Genomic DNA, 23,028 nt, shown 5'->3' on the forward strand with positions numbered 1-23,028 from the left:
GCTCTCAACTACTGAGCCACTCCATCCCTAAACATGGTGGCTTCCTGATTGACTTCTGCTGTAAGTACAGGAACTAGTCGAGTTGTATGCATGGTCAGATTTTCAACACTTTTGCTTGCGACTTCATGGTTGAGCTTGCCGCCCCAAGCCTTGTGTTAAAATTACTATTTGGTGGTTCTCTGCACAGGAAAGCTCTCTCACAAAAAAACTACATCGGTCAGGAACACTTCACCCAGGCCTGAGCCATGGTGCTGTTGGCCGTGTGTCCACGGATAGGAATCAGTGTGTGGTATCTTTAAACAGAAACTCACACGCGGCAAGGCTATGTGAGGGTGAAAATGCGGCAGAGGCCTGCAGAAACCCAACCTTCTGGTTTCTTTAGGCACAGTGGCTCAGTACTGGGTAGTTTAGAGTTTGCTGTAACTTTGTAAAATGGAATACAGTCAGTTTACCAAACATAGATAATTTTTTTTTTCTTCTCACAGATGTGCACATGATGGGTGTAGCTGTAGCCTGTGTGTTCCAGGCTTGGTACAAAGTGACTCCATTAGCACCAGCTCAGCAGGTCTCTTGTCATGCAAGAGTTCAGATGACAAGTCAGACTCGTTTTGGATTCAAACCTCAGCCCAGGGTAGCCATGTGCCCTCAGGCCAGTCCTCTCAGGGCCATTTTCCTGGAAGGTACCGGAGGTGGACGACTGTCATGACAACAAAGGGCAGTGGCCAGAACATAAGCTCTTAGTACATGGAGCATGGCACAGGTGGGGCGGGCCTTCCAGCAAGTGGCAAGATACCCTTTGAAGACTAAGTATTTGGCACCAGCGAGCATGAAGGCCACATAGAACCCATCCTCCCATTTTCTGCTCTTTAGCGCGCTGGCGTTCCCGGACTTGCCCAAGGCCCTGTTCTGTCTGACGTAGAGGGTGAGACTCAGAGGGTGTTCATACGTTGGCATCCACAGTGGATCCAAACCTATACTGTAAACAGAGCCACGCCACGGGCCACTTTCCTTTGCCTCGCATCCCATCTGTATATGGTGAGCATTGATAAATCAAGAGATTTCCTTAAATCCATATTCCTGGCTTAGCTGAACAAATCAAGGACCTCAGAGCTCGGTGTGCATGTTCTAGAGCAGCAATGGAGGCTGAGGCTGTAAAGTGGCTCCTCCCAGGACTCTGACAAGAGCCTGGCAGAGTAAGAATGTCTGTTCTCTTCTGGAGACATTATATAGGCAGAGGATGCGAGCTTGGGGTGCAGGGTGGCACTTGTCCAAGCCCCAAGGCCATCAGTGATAAAGCTAGGATTTGAAGCCTACGCTTGTGGCAGGTGCTGCGATGCAGTGCGGTGGCCAGCCTGGCAGTCTTCTTTTAGTTATTGCCAGATGTTGGTGAAAATGCCAGACTGGGCTAAAAGGGAAAGCCTGTTGGGCAAGGCCCCTGGGGCTGCAGAGGAAACAGAATGCACCTCTGTATGCAGCAGGCAACAAACAAACAAACAAACAAACACAACAACAACAACAAAAACCAAACCTCTCTTGCTCTCTGCAGCTGGTGCACAGGCTCCTCTCTGTAAAACTACCTGCCCTTCACTGGTTCTGCCACCGCTGAGCTCTAGTACGCCCCTCAGCTGTCTTTCCTAAAAGCACGCAAGAGCCTTGTCACAGGGATTCGGGAATGGTAGGAAGAGAAAGTTAACTGTCCCAAGACAGGACTGAGGCAGGAACCTGCGTCTCAGCAGAGGACTGGATATTGAACCTCAGCTACCAAAGGAGCCTCAACTGCAGAGACCTATTTAGTGATGCCCGCAAGGAGCCTCGGCTGTTTAGAGGATGGATTTACAGACCAAGGTGATGCATGCCAGGAAGGTCCCATGCTGCAACAGGCTGCCTTTACTTGGACTTGGTTAATTTTTGTCTTTTTGAGGCCAGGTTGTGTAGCCCAGACCAGACCCAAACTTAAAGCAACTGAGGCACGCCTTGGTCACTCACTCCTCCTGCCTCCGCCTCCACAGTGCTGGGATCATAGGCATGGGCCACTATGGCTGGATCAGTTTTAAGCTAAATATAGTAGTAAAAGTTGTATATGCCTTTTAAAACGCCCCCTTCCTCAACCCCAAACACAGAGTTTGTTTTTTTTTTGTTTTTTTTTTTTTTGTTTTTTTGTTTTGTTTTGAGGCAGGGTTTCTCCATGAAATCGTCTGGTGTCTTGGACTCTGTAGACCAGGCAGGCCTCGAACTCAGAGACCCACTTGCTTCTGCCTCCCAAGTGCTGGGATTAAAGTTATGCACCACCACCACCTGGCAAGTACAGAATATTTTTGTGAGATGGGTATTGTTATTGTTTTTGCATGTTTCTAACATAGTGTGTGTGTGTGTGTGTGTGTGTGTGTGTGTGTGTGTGTGTGTAACTTCATATCTTTTTTTTCTTTTCTTTCTTGGTTTTATTTTTCGAGACAGGGTCTCTGTTGTAGCCTTCGCTGTCCTAGATTTGCTTTGTAGACCAGCCTGGCCTCGAACTCACACTGATCCTCCCTCCTCTGCCTCCCGAGTGCTGGGATTAAAGGCCTGCGCCACCACACCCAGCCCACAACTCCATATCTTTAAATTTTTTTAAACATGGTTTAAGAATTGTCCATATGGTGCAGTCTTTAGAGAACGTGTTTTGAGGGGGCTGAAGAAATGAACTCATTGGGTAAAGTACTTGTTGTGCAAGTGTGAAAAAGCTGCCGGGATCTCCAGAACCTGTATAAAACCTGCACACAGCAATGCTGTGGTCCCAGGGTTCTCAGCGCGAAGGGAGGTGGAGACAGGAGATGCCCTGGAAGCTCGAGGGCCAACCAGCGCCATACGCAGCTGCAGATGAAGGGAGGACCGACACGCAAGGTTGTCCTCCGACCTCCACACAAGTGCTGCGACACGGCTGTGCCTATCCTCACACATGAGAACATGCACCCCCCACACCAACTGACACACATGAACATGCACCCCCCCACACCAACTGACACACATGAACATGCACCCCCCCACACCAACTGACACACATGAACATGCACCCCCCCACACCAACTGACACACATGAACATGCACCACACCCACACCAACTGACACACATGAACATGCACCCCCACACACCAACTGACACACATGAACATGCACCCCCACACACCAACTGACACACATGAACATGTACCATGCACCCCCACACACCAACTGACACATATGAACATGCACCCCCACACACCAACTGACACACATGAACATGCACCCCCACACACCAACTGACACACATGAACATGTACCATGCACCCCCCACACCAACTGACACACATGAACATGTACCATGCACCCCCACACACCAACTGACACACATGAACATGCACCCCCACACACCAACTGACACACATGAACATGCACCACACCCACACCAACTGACACACATGAACATGCACCACACCCACACCAACTGACACACATGAACATGCACCACACCCCCACATCCACACCAACTGACACACATGAACATGCACCGCGCACCCTCAGGCACACGTGTGCAGTGGTTTCCCACTTATATAATCTTCCATCGCGGGTCTAGGATGGTTAACTTCCCCCTCTGCCGAATACTAACACTTTCTTATTATTAAAGCCGGTGCAGTAACTGCCATCCTTGTCCATAGCTATTGTTCTACAGTTAGTGTTATTTCCTCAGACTGCATCCTTGGATGGATTCCAGAATCAACAGGGCTCCCACCCATAACATCTGCCCAATGGCTGGATTTTCTATGTGGCAAAGCCGCTGTACCTGACCAAAGCCTGAAAGGCCAAACTCAAGCTCAGACACAAGAGCCATCCAATATCGTTTTTGCTGTCTGTTTTCCCTTGTGACAAGGGTTTTCACAGCCATGTGGCAAGGGGGACAATCAATTAAGGCTAAGCTCAAAATGACCTAGCCTCCAAACTGAAACCTCCTGCTGGGCTCTCCCACCCACCAGTCAAGCATCTCCTGGGTGTCACGGCTTCCGGTGCCAACAGTCCAAAGTATCAAGGCACAGGGTGGGGGAGGGGCTGGGCAGACGAGTGAGTGTTTCTGCAGGAGTTAGTAGGGAGCCCTTGATCCGGGTTCTGCAGACACAATAGGAGCTTCCTGAGGAGGGACTCTCCAAGTTTAAGTGCAGGGTCAGCAGTTAATGTTCCAGAACACTATGGTGGCTGGGTACTGCAAAGCCACCTGCAGCAGGGACAGAGGGGCCGTAGAGAGCAAGGCTGGGCCAGGATGTGTGTGGGGGTGGGGGTGGGGGGGGAAAGGGGGAGTGCTAGCAAGTTCAACATCAGCTCAGGTTTAAGGCTGAAGGTGAGGTTTAAATCATAGTCGATGGCCTCGCACCAGAGGTGAGGGGCAGCTCTGGGAAAGCCGGTAAGAGATGGTGAGTTATTTAAGAGGGCCATGGAAGCTAAAATGAGATGAAAGGGGAGGAGCCAGAGGCAGAAAGGGCTTCTAGAGGCCCCAGAAGAGATAGCCCATGAGGGACAAGGGAAGAGTCGAGCTGTGGTGATGCTAGGCCTCTGGGGCCCACGAGCCTCCCATCACGTCCCCCCAGGGTTCCTTCTCTCTTCCTGATCTTGTTCGGAGACGGCGATATCCTCAGCTCAAAGCACCTACACAAACAGCCCCAACTCTGTGTGCAAACCGGAACTACGGGCAGCAGCATTTTGGGCTTGAGAACCCGGCTGGCTGTGCATCTGCAAAGGCTGAACAAGAAGGGAGTCTTTCCGGGTACCTGGAGCAGGGCTGGCTTTAGAAGTAAGGGTTAGCAAGCATCTGCTGAAGGAAGCTAAGCAGCCTACAGATGACCTGGGCATCCTCAGGTGCCCAAAGAGTTATTCTCAGTACCAGGAAGAGGGCTCTGGAAATTTCTTCTGTTTTCTGGGGGTGGGAGGTTGGAGCCTGGGCACCTACCTCTGCCTATGGTCACACACCTCTTGACATCTCGATGCACTGGTCCCTCCATCTATAAAGTGAAGGTTGCAATTCTTGCCTCTCACAGCCATTGTGACATCGAGAGACCTCACCTCCATGCTTTCTTCCCAGGCACCCTGGACTAAGTTCACATGGACTCACACACAGCCTTCCCCATGCAATGCCCTCTACAAAGCTCTTAGTCTGCCAAGGCCACTCAGGCACGGAAGCCTGTGGATGGCTCCCCAGGAGGTCAAATTCACAGCTCCCACGTGTTGCCCTGTTATATATGGCCCTTGCAGTATAGCTCCACCTGCAGCTGGCTTCTGAGCCTAGACAACGCCACCCAGCTGTGCAAAGCTCCTGTAGAACAACCAGCACACAGCAGAGAAGGCTGCCAGACACCATTCCACCCTGCCCAGGCCAGGGCCATGCTCTGCAGCCCTTTCTGAATGAGCACAGGGCCCTCAGCTGGCTCCCATCAGAGGCCTTTGGATGGTAATGGTGTAGACACACACTCCTCATCCTTGGGTGGAGATGGGCAGCCAGGGAGCGCAGCCCCCACCTCTCACCCACCGTAAGACGCTGCTGTCCCTATGCTGGAGATGAAAGAGGAAGAAAAGTGGCCAGACTCTCCTACAGCCACAGGACTAGTGGCACCAGGGGTAGCTCGGGTCTTTTTTCTTGAAAAATTAGAGTCATGAATGGGCTGTAAGCTTCTACAGGATCCTTGTTTGCACAGTGAGGCTCTAAGTACCTGATCTCAGTAGATCTGGCCTTTGCTACTTTATGTTTCTTTTCTTTTTCCCATCCTATTGCTTCACCCCCTTTTCGCCCTCTATTACTAGATAGGAGAGAAAGGATAGTGGCAGAGGGGGCGGGGAGAGAGGGAGAGGGGGAGAGAGATGCTTGAATCTAATTTCTTTCTCCTTATTCCTTCTTTGAACATGAGTACTAACAAACCACAACTGAGCCCCCTGGATGATCACTACCCACCAATCCCACCTCTCAGGGCCCTGGCATTTATATACCCTCTGAAAAGTTCCCAGGATTCCAAACATCACACACTCTCAGAAACGCTCTGCAGCTGGCAAACCTCCCTTCCGCTAGAGCACGAGGTGAATTATAGTCAACTGCTGCAGACAGTCCAAAGCAGCCCCGCGTCCCACAGCTGGGACTAATACTAAAACACAGTCTTATCATAGTTCTGTGTGGTTTTTGCTGTTGTTGTTGTTGTGTTTTGTTTTGTTTTTGTTTTTTCGAGACAGGGTTTCTCTGTGTAGCCTTGGCTGTCCTGGACTCACTTTGTAGACCAGGCTGGCCTCGAACTCACAGAGATCCACCTGCCTCTGCCTCCCGAGTGCTGGGATTAAAGGCGTGCGCCACCACGCCCCGGCTTATTTCTGTGTGTGTGTGTGTGTGTGTGTGTGTGTGTGTGGTGTGTGTGTGTTTTTAAAGAAACCAAAACCTCATAATTCTCACTACAGATATTTCCAGGTGCTGACCTCCAGGGGCTATCACGTGTGTCTAGCTTGCATCCCTGAGCTGCATCGGGCCCAGTATAGATAATGTATGTACTTAAAAATATTATGAGGTTTGGGAAATTTTTGTTTTGTTTTGGTAAATGGATTGTATGGTTCTTAGATATCAACTCTGCAGAACTAAAGAGCAAAAGGGCAACATTGCACCGCGCTGTCAAAAGGCTGCACACACCTGTGAGATGGCAGTGAGAAAGGACTGATCCAGAAGCTGGAGCCGTCAGCAGCCCCGCCCCCTCCACCTCCACACGTATACACTGGACACGGAACTCTCTAAGCCCTGGAGGGTGAGCCACAGGCGAAAACTCAATATTTGCAGAATGTAAGTATTTGACAAAGAACATGTTACTCCAAAAGGAGTAACAAACTACAACAGCTCAGTGAGATAAACAGCACCCGCCTTTTTTATGGGCAAAATATCTGGATAGACGTCTCCCCAAAAGTGATATATGGGCTGCAAATAAGCACAGGGGATGTTCTCACCATTGGTCCTCAGGAAAGGCAAGTGACGGCCATGGAGAGGGGCCTCAGCATCAGTTGGGACAGATAAAGATAAAGCCAACCACTCCAAGTGTAGGAGAAGGACACGGAGGGACCAGGGTTCTTGTGAACTGACCTGGGAATGTGAACTGGGTGTGTCTTTGTTAGACGCATGCTTATCAAATGATATGCCCATTTTAGTTATTGGAATAAACCAAGAAAATGGTATTTACAAAAAGATTTGGGTAAAAACATTGTTCACCACAACCTTACTTGTAGCAGAAAAAAAAAAAAAGACCCACGACAACAACAGGAAAAAAGGTACATGACCAACAAGATATGAATAGATAAACCAATCGTGGCTGACATTTGTGGAATACTACTCTGCAATAAAAAGGAACAAACCATTTTTCTTTTTTAGTGTGTGTGTCTGTGTCCATCCACGCATGTGTGTACACCTGTCTGTGGGGTCTACTCACATGTGAGTGCCCATGGAGATGCAAAAAGTCAATGCTGGGTAGCTTCTTCTGTCGCTGTCTACCTTATTATCTCTAACTGGACCTGGGGCTGGCTATTTTGGCTAGGCTGGCTGGCCAGTGAGTTCCCAGAATGCACCTGTCTCTGCTCCCAGGTGCTGGAGTTAGCGGTGTGCACAGCCGCGTGGGTTCTAGGAATCCCCGCCAGGTTCTTAGGTTTCTCAGGAGGCGCTTTGCCCACTGATCCATCTCCCCCATGCCCCACAGGTCTCATCTATTCATACACACAGTAGGACTCAAAATAATTATAGTGGATAAACAAAGCCAGGCCCTCCTACACGTACACTATTGTAGGGTTATGTTTATAGAAACTTCTAAAATCACCAGCGATGGAGAGAAGCTAGGTGGTTGCCAGGTACAAAGGGGTGAGACCAGAGAGCAGTCAGCTGCAAAGAGGCAAGAGGAAGCATGGGGGGCGGCGGCGGATGAGGCCGGGGATCATTATCTTAATCGCGAGAGTGGTTTGCTAAAATGACCTAACGGTATACTTTAAATACGCGCAACTTGCTGTTTACTAACTATACTTCACTCACTAGGAGGAGGAGAGGCGAGAGGGTGTGAAAAATGGAAAGAGAGGAATGGCGGCAGGCAGGAGTCGGGAAGCCAGACACACAGAACGTGCACGGATACTCACACTGGGGATGGAGCTGCCACGTGGCCTCAGGAGAAACCTGAAAATTCTGCTGGCCCAAATATTTCACCTGATAGAGACGCCAAGGCTGCTTGTCCTCTGCATTTCCTCAGTGTACTCCCTGTGTGCCATGCTCATGCCAGGCCGCTGGGCATATTCTTGCCCCCAGGAAATGCACTCAGCAGCCAGGGTGCATCCTTCCCAAGTCTAACAGAGACAGACATGTGTGCCAAGCACCCCATCTGGGTTCCTTTCCCAGGCTCCATCACAGCAGTTCCTGGCCAGGATTTTATAACCTTGCCACTTCAAAGCCTTCAATTAGCTCATGGCTGGAACCGAACTCTTCTGCCTTTTATCATCACTGCTAAACACACATCCAAGCTGAACCCAAGTGACTTCTAATAATCAACTAATGGGAGTCGCGTCTTCGCAGAGTCACAGAAGTGCAGGGCAGGAAAGATGTGAGGGCCCCAAAGCCCACCGTTCAGAGCGACTGACCCCAGATGAGTGCTTCTGAGTGACACTTCTCTAAGTGGCCATCCTGTTCTGCAGGCAGCTGGCCTACTTAAACCCTGTGGTGAGGAGAAAGCGACTGAACAGACAAGAGAAAGCAAGAGCCACAGACTTTTTCCTGGAACTTACTGTGCATATACTATGGGCTGCACCACGGAGTAGCAGCACATGGAATTCCCAATCTGGTTTAATTTCACTCCAACTTTGCTCCTCTGGGGCTAAGTTTAATTACATTGTGCAGGTAACAAGGCCAGACAAATTCAATGACTTGTTTACAGCAGAGGCTAAAAGACTTGACCTGGACACCCTCTTGGTGCTTTCCATGGCTGACCACTCAGAAAGCAGGGTAAAAGATCCAACACAAACTTCAACCTGAGCCCTGGTCTTGATGGAACAGCTGATCTTTGGGACACTTGCAATATCTACTTCCTCTCAGTCCTAAGGGGACCCAGAGGCCAGTCTCCCTCAGGCTTGGAGCTCCACAGAGAACACCTTTTTCTTGGAGGTAGCAGGGGCCATCCCATCTCTGACCACACAGAGCCTACCATGTTGGCAAAGGACGCAGGTTCTAAGGAGGAGCTGTGGGGTTCAGAAGAGGGTCCCTGAGAGACAGCATTTGAGCTGGGGCCTTGAACACAGGAAGATGCCAGTAGCAGCACTAAGAAAGCTACATAAAGAAGAACCAGGGGGCTGGAGAGATGGCTCAGTGGTTAAGAGCGCTGCCCGCTCTTCCAAAGGTCCTGAGTTCAATTCCCAGCAACCACATCGTGGCTCACAACCATCTACAGTGAGATCTGGTGCCCTCTTCTGGTGGGCAGGCATACATGAAAGCGAAACACTGTATACTTAAATAAATCTTTAAAAAATAAAAAAATAAATAAAGAAGAACCGGGTGAGCGATATGTAACAGAGGTAGAAGGAGGAGGGGGCACTCCTGATCTGCAACAGACCAAGCCCAAGGTCACTTAGGGACTTTTCTGGAGCCATACACCATCCAGAACCCTTCCTTAGCTCTTACCTTGCCCTGGCCACACCTCTTCCTTTGAAGAGGCCAAGTGAGTGTTGAGGAGTTCGCACTGGACATGCACAAGCCTCCAGAGTGAGAGAGAGTGCAGGGCAAACGAAACCGGGAGGTGAGAGCTGTGGCTCTGGTGACGCAGCCTCCATGCGGCAGGGTGGGACCTTGGACAACCTGCTTCAATTCCCTATAGCTCAGCATCCCTTTGGAGGATAATGCTGCCCCTGGGCTCTCAGGGGTCTGTAAGGTGCCACATACCTGGGCCAGCATGGGGTGTAGTGTTCTTTGTCCCTGGGGGCTTTGTGAAGGGGAGAGGGGCTAAGTCCTAGGGAGGAAGGGGGGGGGGCAGCTACCTGCTAGACTCTGGGCCTTTCCACCTAGGCTCTCAGGAGAGCAGCCCGTTTGCTCCCCGAAAGAACAATCGGGCCTTCTCCAGTAGATGAGAACGTGGCCAAGGGTGTTCACATAATGTGTCTCAAGTCCCCGGCTAACAAACAGCAGATCTGGACCGGTGAGGAAGAAGCTCCAGATGACCTAGAGCCACTTCAGAGACTTGATCAGAGGCTCCTTCCCACAGGCTCAGGACCTCAAGGTGAGGGAGGCTGCTTTTGTCACACGTCTGTGTTTCACTGCAGAGGTGATGTTCAGCAGGCCTTTCTCACACTTAGCTCAGTATCCAAAGTCTGCCACTTCCGAAAGAGAAGGTAGCACGTGAGCGTGTGTGTGTGTGTGTGTGTGTGTGTGTGTACAGTACAAGGAAGAGAGGGATGTGTGGGAATGAGAGAAATGGCACCAAACTGTGAGGCTTTAGGGCAGACCTAGGATTTCCAGTGCATCCGTTGCCAGAGGTAACAGGGATGTACCCTTCCCTGAGAGCCAAAACTTAACACCAAGCTGGGATTCATCTGCCTTACAGTCTTCCTTCTCCCCTTCCTCCGGCCCTTACTCTGCCGGAGTCTTGGGTCATCCTCCTTCAGGAAGCCTTCCTTGAAATACCAGTTTACAGCTGTTCTTTCTCCTAGAAATGTGAGTGGTGCCTACTGCTTGTGTCACTGTGCCCTGTCCTAGAATTCCAGCCCCTATGTGCCATAGGACGATCTGGCTCAGTTGCCACTCACCGCTTTGTCACCTCAAGAACTCCTTCTAGGACATCCTGGCTTAGGTGGGCAGCCCTGATGCCAGAAGCTAGCTCTGAAGATACATTATCTTCTGGGTTGTTGTTGTTGTTGTTGTTGTTTTGTCCTTGTTGATTTCTTTTATTTTTAGTAATATAGAGCTGTGTGTAGGTGCTCACAGAGGTCAGAGGTGCTGGATCCTCTTGGAAACAGTTAGAGACTGTTGGAAGCCTCCAGATGTGGGTGCTGGGAACCGAACTCAGGTCCTCTAGAAGAGCAGCACCTGCTTTTAACTACGGAGCCTTTTCTCCAGCCTCGAATGCACTGCCTTATTGCTAGGTGGTGATTATTAAGGACATGCTCTGGTCTGCATTAGAATTTGCCTCCCTGGGTGGCACTTAGCAAGTACTGGGCTGGGCTCTGCCTTCAGTGCTGTGCAGGCTGCCTCCTGTGGTGAGCCTTCAAACACCTGCAGAGGAGGATCCCTTTGGCCCTGCAGAGCGCTACTCTGTCTCTACAGTTTAGGAAGCCAGGAGGGAAGGATTCTGACCCTGCCACTGTGGGCATAAAACTCCGGGCTAACGCTTCTCTCTAGAGTTCTAGCTTCATAAAAAATGGCAACATGCGTACCCATGCGATAATAACATTAGCCCATGTGGTCGTCAAATGAAGAGCTATCCAGAGGCAGTTAAGAGGGAGAAAGAACAAAGCCACGATGCCAAAACTGTGTGGGTCCTGTTCCATAGCAGCTATGTAATCTTGGGCAAAATGTTTCTCCTCTCTGAGCCTTAGAGGTTGCCATTATAAAGTGTGGATAACCTATGATAACTGGTTATCATAGTTGGTGTTTTGGGGGAGATAGGTACTGGACAATTGGACCCAGCTATGGTCTGGTAAAGACACAAGCATGTCTCCACCTCTGACCTGTGCCCCTGAGCCCTTGGACTGCTCAGCTGCTTCTCTCTCTTCTAGCCAGTCTGTACGCTCCCTTTCTTCTGGTTCTGCCAAATATCCCAGGCCAACTGCAACATGGCTACTTCACTGAGCGGCAAGCATGGTACCGAGTGCCATGCAGATTCCACGTGCTCAAAAGGCAGAGGCCACTGATGGCTGTTGGCACCATTTCTGTGGATCACCCACACATCCATGCATCCATCTCCAGCCAGGTTGGAGAGCTCCCTAAGGGAAGCAGGCACACCTTGGACCTGAGACAGACTTAGTAGAATGGATGTTAATGAATAGATGTATCTTTGCATCCCCTGACATGTCCAGAATAGAACCTTATCACATTAGCTTGCTTGATGAATATTTGATTAACTGGGGCCACAGGAATGCAACTCTCCTCAGTGGCTTTCGTCTGAGCCCTGGAAGGCCCTGAAACCATGCTGTTGGGGTTCCTTCTGCTAATTATAAGCTCCTCCAAGGCCCTTCTTTTAGAACGTTCTAGGCTTCCTCTGCAACCAGAGCCCACTTTTCCCTGGTGGCCACGTGACAGGGCAGCATGGAGACTGCCTGCGTGCTGGCTAGGTCATATTCCAGTGAAGTAGAGAGCAGCAGCACCTTGCCTCTGAGAAAGCTGGGCTAGCATGTGGGCAGTCAAGAGTGGCGGAGCAGGAAAGCAACTGCCTCTTTCCAGAGGGCTCTACTACCCAGATGCTCTGCTCTGCTTTCGCGGAGAATCGCAACAGAGGGCCTTGCTTCGCCTTCTGTTTTGGTGAATAGACCCTCTAGTAACCTCGGCAGACAGAGAACATTATTGACATTTCACAGACAAGGAAACAGACTCAGGGGAAAAGATAAGAGTAAAATCCAAGCAGCCTGACTCCAGCCAACAACACAAGGACACTTGTCTGAGGGAAACTAAGGCAACGTGGACAATGAGTCAGGGCTTTTCCTGCGTTACTACGGGGAGCCAGAGAGATGGCTCAGTGGTAAAGAGCAGTGGTCATTACTTTGCAGAGGACCCACATTTGAGTCCCTGATCCCACATGGTGGCTCACAACCATCTGTAACTCCAGTTCCTAATGCTCTCTTCTGGCTTCTGTGGACACCAGACTGCACATGGTGCAAAGGCACACATGCAGGCAAAGCAGCCATAGACAAGTAAGGTAATTATAAAATGTATCGTCATCATCATAGTTGCTGTCATCATTGTCATCTGTGGTGCTGAGGAGGGTCTCTCAGGGATCTGTGCATGGCGGGCAAGCGCTCTATCGCTCTATCGCTGAGCGGTCCCCTAGCCTACAGTGAGGGTTTTTTTTTTAAAAAAAAAAAAGGAAAACGTACTCAGTTTGAACGGTATCTTTCTTTCTGGTCCTGGAGCCTGGAGGTGCCCAGAGGTTCTTCTCTTACAATATCATAGTAAACAGAACTCTGCGTTTTATCTGAAATGTCCTTATCTCGCAAAATAAAAAGCTGGCCAAGCTAGGCTAGACTCCCAAAGGCACAGACCTCTATGACCACAAGTCCTTGCTCCATAGCCAGCCTGTCCCCACATGACAGCAGGCTCCTGCCTCTCCTCCTGACCCCACCCCAAACACACAGGAATCTGTCTATCTACATCTGCAGCATCCTATCTTTCAAGAGGTGGCTTTGAACGGAGCCATTCCCAAGCGTTATCCCTCCAGCAAATCCACAGGGCGTTTGTTCCTGCCTCTTGTTACTTTATCTGAGTCTTCCTCAAGTTACAGTTACCTGTTCCCTATCCACGCCCCACCCCCACCCCAAAGTGGTCACAGAAAAAAGCAGTTGTGAAGCCCTAAGCCCATCAGAGCCTGAAGGGCCCGTATCCATCACCACCTCTGTCTCTTGCTGTCTCGCTGTCTCTCGCTGTCTCTCTCTGTCTCTCTCTGTCTCTCTCTGTCTCTCTCTCTCTCTCTCTCTCTCTCTGTCTCTCTCTCTCTCTCTCTCTCTCTCTCTCTCTCTCTCTCTCTCTCTCTGTGTGTGTGTGTGTGTGTGTGTGTGTGTGTGTGTCTGTCTGTCTGTCTGTCCCTGTCTCTGTCTCTCTGTCTTTCCCTTCCCTGCTCCCTGACCTCTCTCCAAGACATAGTTTCTCTGTACAGCCCTGGCTGTCCAGAAACTCACTCTGTAGACCAGGCTGGCCTCAAAACCCAAGGTCCTCTGGTCTCTGCCCCCTCAAGTGCTGGGATTAAAAGCGTGCACTGCCACTGCCTGGCCCACCTCTGATTCTTACTCTGCAGGCATGGAGAAGTAAGAGGCCTGACCTTGGGCCTGACATCGAGTGGACAGCGGGGTGCAGGGAAGGCCCCAGTCTTGCATTCCTCCCGCTGGCTCTTTCTGCTGTATCAGGCTGCCTCCCTCCAAGACACTCTTTTAGGGTTGGCTTGGCACCTCAATTCAGAGGACAGTGCTGGGCATGTGACAAACGCTTCATAAATATCCCATCCATTAAGAGATGCAGAGCAGCCTGGGAACACAGACTTCCCTCTGCAAGGGCTCTTGGCTCAGCGTTGCCAGCACTGAGCACCAGCTGCCACCCCTAGGGCCTGGGTGGCCTAGACACAGAAAGAGTGCACATGACTCAGAAATACAGTTCCTATTGGAAGGTTCTGGCCCTGCCCTTTTGAGAAACCTTGAGCAATGACTCCACTTCTCAGGGTAAGCAGTTCTTCCTCATGGAGGAGATGCTGAGAAGTGTCCGGAGGAAAAGCTTCCAGCCTTCTGGGCCGTCACAGACACTAGACAGTCTGTAATGACAGAAAAGTCACACTTCGGCCTAGCGTGATGGCACACACCTATAATCCCAGTATGTCGGAGGGGGGCGGGGCGGCGCAGAACCAAGAGGGTTATGAGTTCAAGGCCAGCTTGAGACCTTGTCTTAAAAAACAAAAACAAGCTTAGCTCCTGCTTCTAGAATCCTCTAAGGGCAGGAAGGCTATGACCCACCTGGGTCAACTGTATAACCCAACCGAACAGCATCACAGACTGACCGTAGGCGGTCCTTCAGACTCTGTTGCTACCTCCCAAGCTGCTGGAGAGGACCCATAAGCCTCTAACACTGTCTGGAACTTGGAAAACCTTATTCTTCTCACTATTCCCAAATTCAGCATAGGATAAAAAGATGCCAATGACATCAGCTCTCTAGGTCTTCCTGACTTTCTGGACAGGAAGGACCGTCTCCTCCTCTGTCTCTATATCCTCAGATTATAATGTTCATCAGTTTACCTCTTAGACGTCTTTTCATAACCTGCGTACTGGGCTTCTTGAAACTCGGGGTTGGCTTGTGCTCGGTCCTGGACCCATGGACTCAGTCCAGAGCCTCACTACCCAATGATAACCAGCACTGGGTCCTGATCAAAAGGATGGAGAATCCCTCTACCCTGTGCTGGAATAGGGTCACATTCAGACTCTTAGAGCCAGCCAGTGGGTTTAGTCTGAGAGTTGGGGATACTGCCTCTCAGAGGGAGACTGGCTTACCCAAGGTGACCCAATCTAAGGGAGCGCTCAACCGAAAACTACTTCCTTGACTCCCAAGCCAATGTGTCCCCAGGTCCATCTTCTCCCAGTTCTATAGGATTGTAGTGGTCCAGCTCTGGGCAACACTCTCGGCCTGCCTGCCTGCCTGCCTGCCTGCCTGGCTCCCTCACTGCAAAACGGGTAAAAACGTTGGAGGCATGGTTGGTCTGAGGAGTAAATAACAGAAACCATGTCGAAATACCACACAGGGAGCACCCGAAAAGCACATTTGTCATGGCTGTCATCCGGATCCAGCCACTCTCCTTGAGACAGGGGAAGCCTCCATCCATCACCTAAGCAGAGCTCATGGCAAGAGCTCTGCAGCCCTGACTCACACACTCTTCCCTTCAGCCCAGCACGTCCTCTGCAGCAGTCGTTCTGGGGAGCCGCCTGATCCACCCTCAGCACCCTTCATGGCTTTCCTGGCTCTGAGCTCCATGCCTGGGTGCAAGGGCACACACACGCATGCCACACGCATGCTGCAGCAAGGTACACGTGGGAGGCAGCAGGACACATAAAAGAGACAGTGTTTCTGAGGCAGACAGACCACCCTTTCTCCCTAGGCACCCCTGAGGAGCGCCCCCTGACCTCACCAAGCCTTCTCCTTTCCCAATAGATACGATTTGTGATAAGGATCACGGACAATTCTCTGGCATCCCATCAGTGATATTAGGACTAATCATCCATTTTTATTGGTAAAAGTCCTCTTAATAAAAGTGCAGGACCAGAAGCAGCTCGGGTACCACACCTAGTCCAGTCTCCTCAGTACACAGATGAACACACACACTAAGCCCAAGGTCACACACTGAGGAGGTGGTTGCACGGCAGTTGGGCCCTGGGTCTTCCGACCTGCCACTTTCTGTCTGAGTGTGGTTAGTTCTACACTGCAGATCCTGTGGAGTCACTCCTCTTCAGCCATGTCTCAGTAGCCAGGGCCACCTCAATTGAGGCCAACCTCATATTCCTAGGTACATCTGGTCCCTTTGTCCCTAAAGAGGAGCCAGGAAGTGCAGGTAGAATGTCTGGTAGCCACAACTGGTGGTAATAACGAATATTAGTATTCTCATTATAATGGCGACCAACACCTGTGCAGCGTCCACCCATTGACCGTCACCTTGTTCCAGTTTTTCCCCAATACACGTGGGTCGGCAGTGTCGCCTTCTCAGATGGTTTTAACGCAACACTTATTAAGCACCTACTTTATGCCTTGTCATGGGCCAGAGGCTGGAGACAGGGAAGCAAAGCCTGGGTCTCTGCCAGGAGGAGCTCACTGTCTAGCAGGGATTTAGGGCAGAAGCGGGTGGTTGGGGGGGGGAGGGGTGCACCACACTTTCTTTTGACCTAACTGGTACCGCAGCAAAAGCTCCGCCCCCACCCTGTTGGGAACCTCCTTTATGTTGCTGGCAAAAGGCAACTGGAATAAACGAGATCTAGACAGGATGGATGGTAGGCTGAGCATGACAGCAAGGAGGAAAGAAAGAGCGATTAGGAAAATGGGCAGTCAGAACTTGACTTCCTTGCTTCCGCCTCGGAAGAGATTCTAAGAACGGCAAGGATTGGTGTGTGATCTGCAAGCCCGGCTCTCCTGCTCTCTGCCAACACTCCAGACTCACGGGCTTCTGTTCTCAAAGCCACCCATGCCACCCATGGATGACAGGGTCTTTCAGGCCCAGGACTGCAGGCCACCGTCATTTGCTAGACTTGTCTCCATTCCTGTGATGGAAACGTTAGCATCTCCTGGTTGCTGCCCATGAGCTCCTGGTAGGGGCACCTTCCATGGAGATGTGGAAGAGCCTGGTGGGGCAAGGGAGCAACTCCTATCTCTCCTAATTTACTTTCAAATCCTGAATCCTTGCAAGCCTCCTGTGTGTGTCAAGCCAAGAGCTTCCCTATGAACCTCATCTTGCCCTCAGAACTCTGAGGCAGGCACCCCTTCCCCCCAGGCTTACAAAAGAGAGGGTTTAAGGCTTGGGGAAGGGAAGTGAGTTGTCAGGGTAGGGTTGTCACCGTAGAATCAGCTGCTGCCTCCAGGGCTGTGAGGCCCACAAGGTCAACATTTCACTTGGGAAGTCCAACGAGATGAAACTAACCAAGGGGACCACAATTATTTCAAGGACCTAAACTTAAATTGTCTTAATAGATGACTCTTTAGTTATCGAGGGCCTGTTCAACTGGCCCTACTGAAACTGTACAGGTCATGTAGCTCAGCCCCTTCTGCACTGATCAGACAAGCAGGCAGACACCCACACCCCCCCAAAAATAGTCAGATGGCTACTTGGGACCAACCAGCAAGTTAAGGCCTAGAACCCTTAAGGCCCGGAGGTCCCCGGGGTCCTTGTCATCACCTGCGAAGGCTCTGGTACTTCCTTACACCCCTCGACTTATAAAGACCAGCATTTTCTAGGACTTTCCTCCAGCCTATCCAGGCCTACAGCCCCCAGTTGGGCAGAGAAGGCCAGGGAAAGGCCCCGTGTAACCAGCCTCTCCACCCTGCAGAGTTGAAGCAAGGGAATGTGGGACTTTTCAGGCTGGCAGGTGTTGGAAGCCTTCTGGCTCCCTGCTAAAGAGTGGAATGAGAAAACAGCACATACCACGGAAACGCCAGGGAGACTGAGGCAAATTTCCCACTCTAGGGATCATGGGAAATTCTTTCAGATCTACTGCAGGGCTCTGATGTTTTTTAGCGGACAAGGCAGAAAGAAAGCACTCTTAGGCACTTGACCTTGGGGTGAGCGTGCGGTTCCAAAGAGAAGCTCACATGTTTGCGGAATGCCAGAAGAGGAAAACAAATGAGAAAGGAGATGGGTTAGTTCCCTAAAGCCTGCCTACTAGGTATCAAGGAAGACCTTGGGCGTCTTCCCTACTGAAATCAGCATCCTCTAATTAGTGGATTTGACTCGGGGGAGAGGGGTATTTCTTCCGGAGGATGTAGGGGAGTGGAGGGAGGGTAGGAATGAGTCACGACTAATCCCCTCCTCTCCTTGGCTGGTGCCCCTACAAGATCGCGCCGCAGCAAGCGGTCTCAAGCTGCCCCCGGCGGCCGCGGAGCCACGCAGGCCCCCTCCCGCTCCGCCGCGGCCTCCTCACCTGGGTCCACTCGCCCTCCGCAGTCCCGCCGGCTCGCACGACTCCTGCGCCGCTTGGCGCAGCGCCTCTGCAGTCGCTGCAGCAGCCGCCTGGCGGTGATCAGCAACCTGCGGCGGTGGGGGAAGAGAGAGACAGGGGCGGTGAGCGCGGGTGGCCGCAGCCCGCTAGCTCCGAGGACGCGCTGCCCGCCGCGGGCTAGGGCAGCTCCTGTGCTTGGCCGGCGCCCCGCACCCCCGCACTTGCACTCCTGCTTGCGGCGGGCGAGGCTGGGCGGTGGGCCCGGAGGTCCCCGGGGTCCTTGTCATCACCTGCGAAGGCTTCCATGGTTTGGGCTGCCCCGGGAGGGCAGCCGGATTGCTCTCCCGAGCCCCAGCTGGAGGTGGCTTAGCCGGGTGCTTGCTAGGGCTGGGGCTGCCGGGAGGGAGAGATGGAGGGCGGGGAAGGAGAGGTGGATGGAGGGGATGAGCCAGTCGGCAGCTCGCCGGCAGCTGCGTAAACCGCCCGTCTTCACTTTCCTTCTTAAAGAGATAGTTGGTTTCTGAGAGCCTTGGAGCCAGGACAACCACATGTCGGCATGGGGTCCTTTATTATCTCCAACTAGCTGTTGCACAGAGCTGGCGAGTGGGGAGGGGTGCAGAGGGCGTCTATCCACTGACTGGCAGTGTGACCCTGGGAGAGTCTCTTCAGCTTCTGGGCCTCAGTTTCTCACTCTTTGGCACACAGACATCTCACATTAAGTAGTAATATTATCTGGACGCCTTTCCAAACACTTTTGATCCCCTAAACCAATTTGTGAGTGACAGAGTTATTTAATACAAACAGTTATTTAATACGAACTTTCTAAATAAATGAATCTTTTGGCTTGTTTTTGTTTTTCGAGACAGGGTATCTCTATGTTATCTTGGCCCTCCTGGACTCGCTTTGTAGACCAGGCTGGCCTCGAACTCACAGTGATGCTCCTGCCTCTGCCTCCCGAGTACTGGGACTAAAGGCGTGCGCCACCACGCCCGGCAGGCAATAAATGAATCTTGAATACCTAATGTTAAGTAAGGTTATCCTTTGCAGTATTAAAATAGTAACCTGGAAAAATGAGCAATATAAAGCTAAGTGCTCGTAACCCAAGATCCTTATTGTGGAGTCCTCCTGGCCTTCTACCTGGCATTACAGTGGAAATTGGACCACAAAGTCCAGGATTTCGAGGGTCCATTTCTAGCCTTCCCGTTTCTGACTGCGCTAACTTGCCGGCCTGGTTTCTTGCCTGCTTCACGGGATGGAGTACACATCATGAGGGAGGGAGCATTTTTCCTCTTGCTGTATCCCCAGTGCCTAGAACTGAATCTAAAAATCTGGAAGGTGATCAATAAATACTGGCTGAGCCTGAAAGCAAAGCTGAACTGGGTGCCCTCTGCTCTCCACCCAAGCTGAGTTTTCCAACAAAATTTGCAAAGCAACTTCACTGATTTACAACAAGACATCAAGACTCTGCAGTATTGGCCTGTTTCAAAAGTAGCTTTGTGAGCCGGGTGTGGTGGCACGCACCTTTAATCCTAGCACTCAGGAGGCAGAGGCAGGTGGATCACTGAGAGTTCGAGGCCAGCCTGGTCTACAAAGTGAGCCCAGGGCAGCCAAGGCTAACACAGAGAAAACAAAAACAAAAACAAACAAACAAACAACAACAACGACAACAACAACAAAAATGACACCACATGCTATCGAGTATGTGGAGAGAGAGAAACACTCCTTCATTGCTGAAGGGAATGCAAACTAGTGCAGCTACTTTGGAAATCTATCTGGAGCTATCTCAGAAAACTGGGAACAGGGCTTCCTCAAGACCCAGCTATTCCACTCCTTGAATATACCCAGAAGATGCTCCTGCAAACGACAAGAAAATTTGCTCAACCATGTTAATAGCAGCCTTATTCATAATAGCCAGAACATGGAAACAGCCTAAGTGTCCCTCAATAGAAGAATGGATAAAGAAACTGTGGTACATATACACTATGGAATACTATTCAGCTTTAAAAACCCGGAATTCCCAAAATCTGTGAACAAATGGATTGAATTAGAAATGATCATAATGAGTGAGTTAACCCAGAAGCAGAAAGAGTCAAATGGTATATATTCACTTATATCTGGACACTAGCCCAAGGGGCATGTCCCATGAAAGTCTTCACTTACCAAGAAACTGGGACAGAGGGGAAAACTTCCTATTGGGACTCTGGATGAGAGAAGCATAAGAGAATGGCAAAGTAGAAGGATCCAGAGGGTCCGAGAAACCTACAAGAAGAACATTATGATAGGCAGATTTGGGCCCAGGGGTCCTGCTCAAACTATGGCACCAACCAAGGACAATACGTGCAGTAAACTTCAAACCCCTACCCAGATCTAGCCAATGGACAGGACATTCTCCACAGTTGAGTGGAGAGTGGGGTCTGACTTTCACAGGAACTCTGGTGCCCCATATTTGACCGCATCCCCTGGATGGGGAGACCTCGTGGCACTCAGAGGAAGGATAGCAGGCTACCAAGAAGAGACTTGATACCCTATGAGCATATACAAGGGGAGGAGGTCCCCCTCAGTCACAGTCATAGGGGAGGGGAGTAAGGAGAAAATGGGAGGGAGGAATGGGAGAATACAAGGGATGGGATAACCATTGAGATGTAATATGAATAAATTAATAAAATAATTTTAAAAAGAAAATAAGAGCTTTGTAAAGAGTTGGAATGTTTATAAAACTATTCCTTATGAGCCAAAATCGTTTTATAGAGATCATATTTACAGTAAGCAATAAATGCCTATGGGGGATATTTGTTAGGTTTTTCTATTAACTCTCCAGTTAAATTGAATTCTCCTGTCAAATGTTTATCATTGTTGTTATATACTGTGGAAAAACATGAAATAGCAATTGCAGCAAGAATGACACATTGCAGTTGGAAAGGTCAGGAAATGTCTAAAACAAACAAACAAAACAACTAATGCTACACCAGAGAGCTAATTGGATGACATGTTTTATCTGTCTTTTTTTGTTTGTTTGTTTGTTTGTTTTTTGTTTTTTGAGACAGGGTTTCTCTGTGTAGCCTTGGCTGTCCTGGACTCACTTTGTAGACCAGGCTGGCCTCGAACTCATAGCGATCCGTCTGCCTCTGCCTCCCGAGTGCTGGGATTAAAGGCGTGCGCCACCACGCCCGGCTGTTTTATCTGTCTTAATGACACCTAAATTAAACAAGTGACTTCTTATACTTAAAGCAAAAAAAAAAAAAGGGTACCGTGTAATCATTGCATGTTTATGAGGAGAAAGTTTCTAAGACTGTCATCTATTTAACTATCTCCATATCTTCTTCTTTCCTGTCCCCCACCTTAGAAGACTACATTTCCCAGAAGTCTCCACTAGCAATGCTCCCAAAGCAAGAGAACTCTTCCACCCACCCACTACTCCCATCTGGAATGCTGTCACCTGGCAAAGAATTCTCCTGAGCCTCAGAAAGCAGGTGATTGAGAAGAGGATCAGTGTTTAGTTATAATGTAAATTGCAACCAATGAGGGTTACAAACAAAACAAGATAAAATTATTCCAAAGAAATCAGTAATTTTGTTTTGTGCTAATTAGGAAATGCTTAAATTTATTTCAGTTTCAAAAACAATTTTCATTCCAGCTCTGGGTAAGCATCCTGCTCTCACTGAAAGGCAGCAATAAAATCAGAACAAAATACACACACGTGGGAGCTGCGTGAGGGTCTTCAGGGAGGCCACCAGCAGGGCTAACTGGAGAAGGCCAGCAGGGTTAAAGTCACTGGAGTGACAGGAACTTAGCATTTTTGAGTCCTTGGATATGTTCCAGCCTGGGCTCCAGAGAGCAAACTCTGAAACTCGGAACCAGCACATGGCATCTCCCAAACCACCCTTTCTGCTCTGCCTCGAGGTCCAGGAGGCGGGCATCGAAGCTCAGCATGAGCGGGGCTATCGTTTCTCTTTTTCGGATCGTTCTCCATTTTCTCACAGCTCAGTATTCAGGCAGTCTTGCAGTGGCTGTGGGGGCTGGGGAAGAGGAGCTTCTCCAGCAGAGGACGAGCGGTCCTGAAAGAAGTGAGCAGGTGCTGGCTTTGTCTCTTAGTGGTCCCACCCTTAGCTCCAGGTGCAGAAACACGTGCGGGAGCTGCAGCAGGGCAGAGCAGAGCAAATATAACTCTGAGCCGCAGCTTTCTGACGAATCCCTGATAATGGCCATGATATAAGCAACACTTTTCTGTTACTGATAAACACCTAGCCAAGAGAACGATGTTGAAAAAGCAGAGGAATGTATGTACTAATTCTATAGGAATAATGTTTTGAATAATTGTGATTTCCCATCATAAACAACGGAGGGCGAAAGAAAGCAGAACAAACCTAAGGAGTGGCTTAAAGAGCTGTCAACCAGATTGTAATACCTAGCAAACACATCTTTCAGGAATCAAAGTAAGAGGAGGACTTTCTGAGAGAAAGGGAAGTTAAGCGCACCACTGGTGGCCTTGCTTGTTAAGGATAAAGACAGCTCGGACAAAAAGGCACAGGAGCCCATGAAGAAAAACATCACAAAGGAAGGGCAACCCAGGTGGTGCCTATCCAAGTAACTTTAGTTGACTACCCTTCACTTCTTGAGTTTGAAAATATGTTTGACAGTCGTGGCTGATGACAGCAACACTTTAGT

At 50.2% G+C, this 23,028-nt stretch overlaps 1 protein-coding gene across 8 annotated transcripts in view; it reads right to left on the reverse strand.

The window, feature by feature from the left end:
- The window catches only part of SNPH (syntaphilin), a 41,773-nt gene extending 22,962 nt beyond the window's left edge, over positions 1-18,811 (reverse strand). For 3 of the 8 annotated variants that reach the window (XM_084776415.1, XM_084776414.1, XM_084776412.1), the window contains exon 1: positions 18,346-18,457. The gene's annotated coding sequence lies outside the window, so the exon portion shown is untranslated. The other 5 variants (XM_084776411.1, XM_084776409.1, XM_084776410.1 and 2 more) reach the window with 4 other exon arrangements.
- Positions 18,812-23,028: the final 4,217 nt, after the last annotated feature.

The sequence above is a fragment of the Acomys minous genome (genome assembly GCF_964271855.1).
Source record: "Acomys minous genome assembly, chromosome: 3".
Lineage (NCBI taxonomy): Eukaryota > Metazoa > Chordata > Mammalia > Rodentia > Muridae > Acomys > Acomys minous.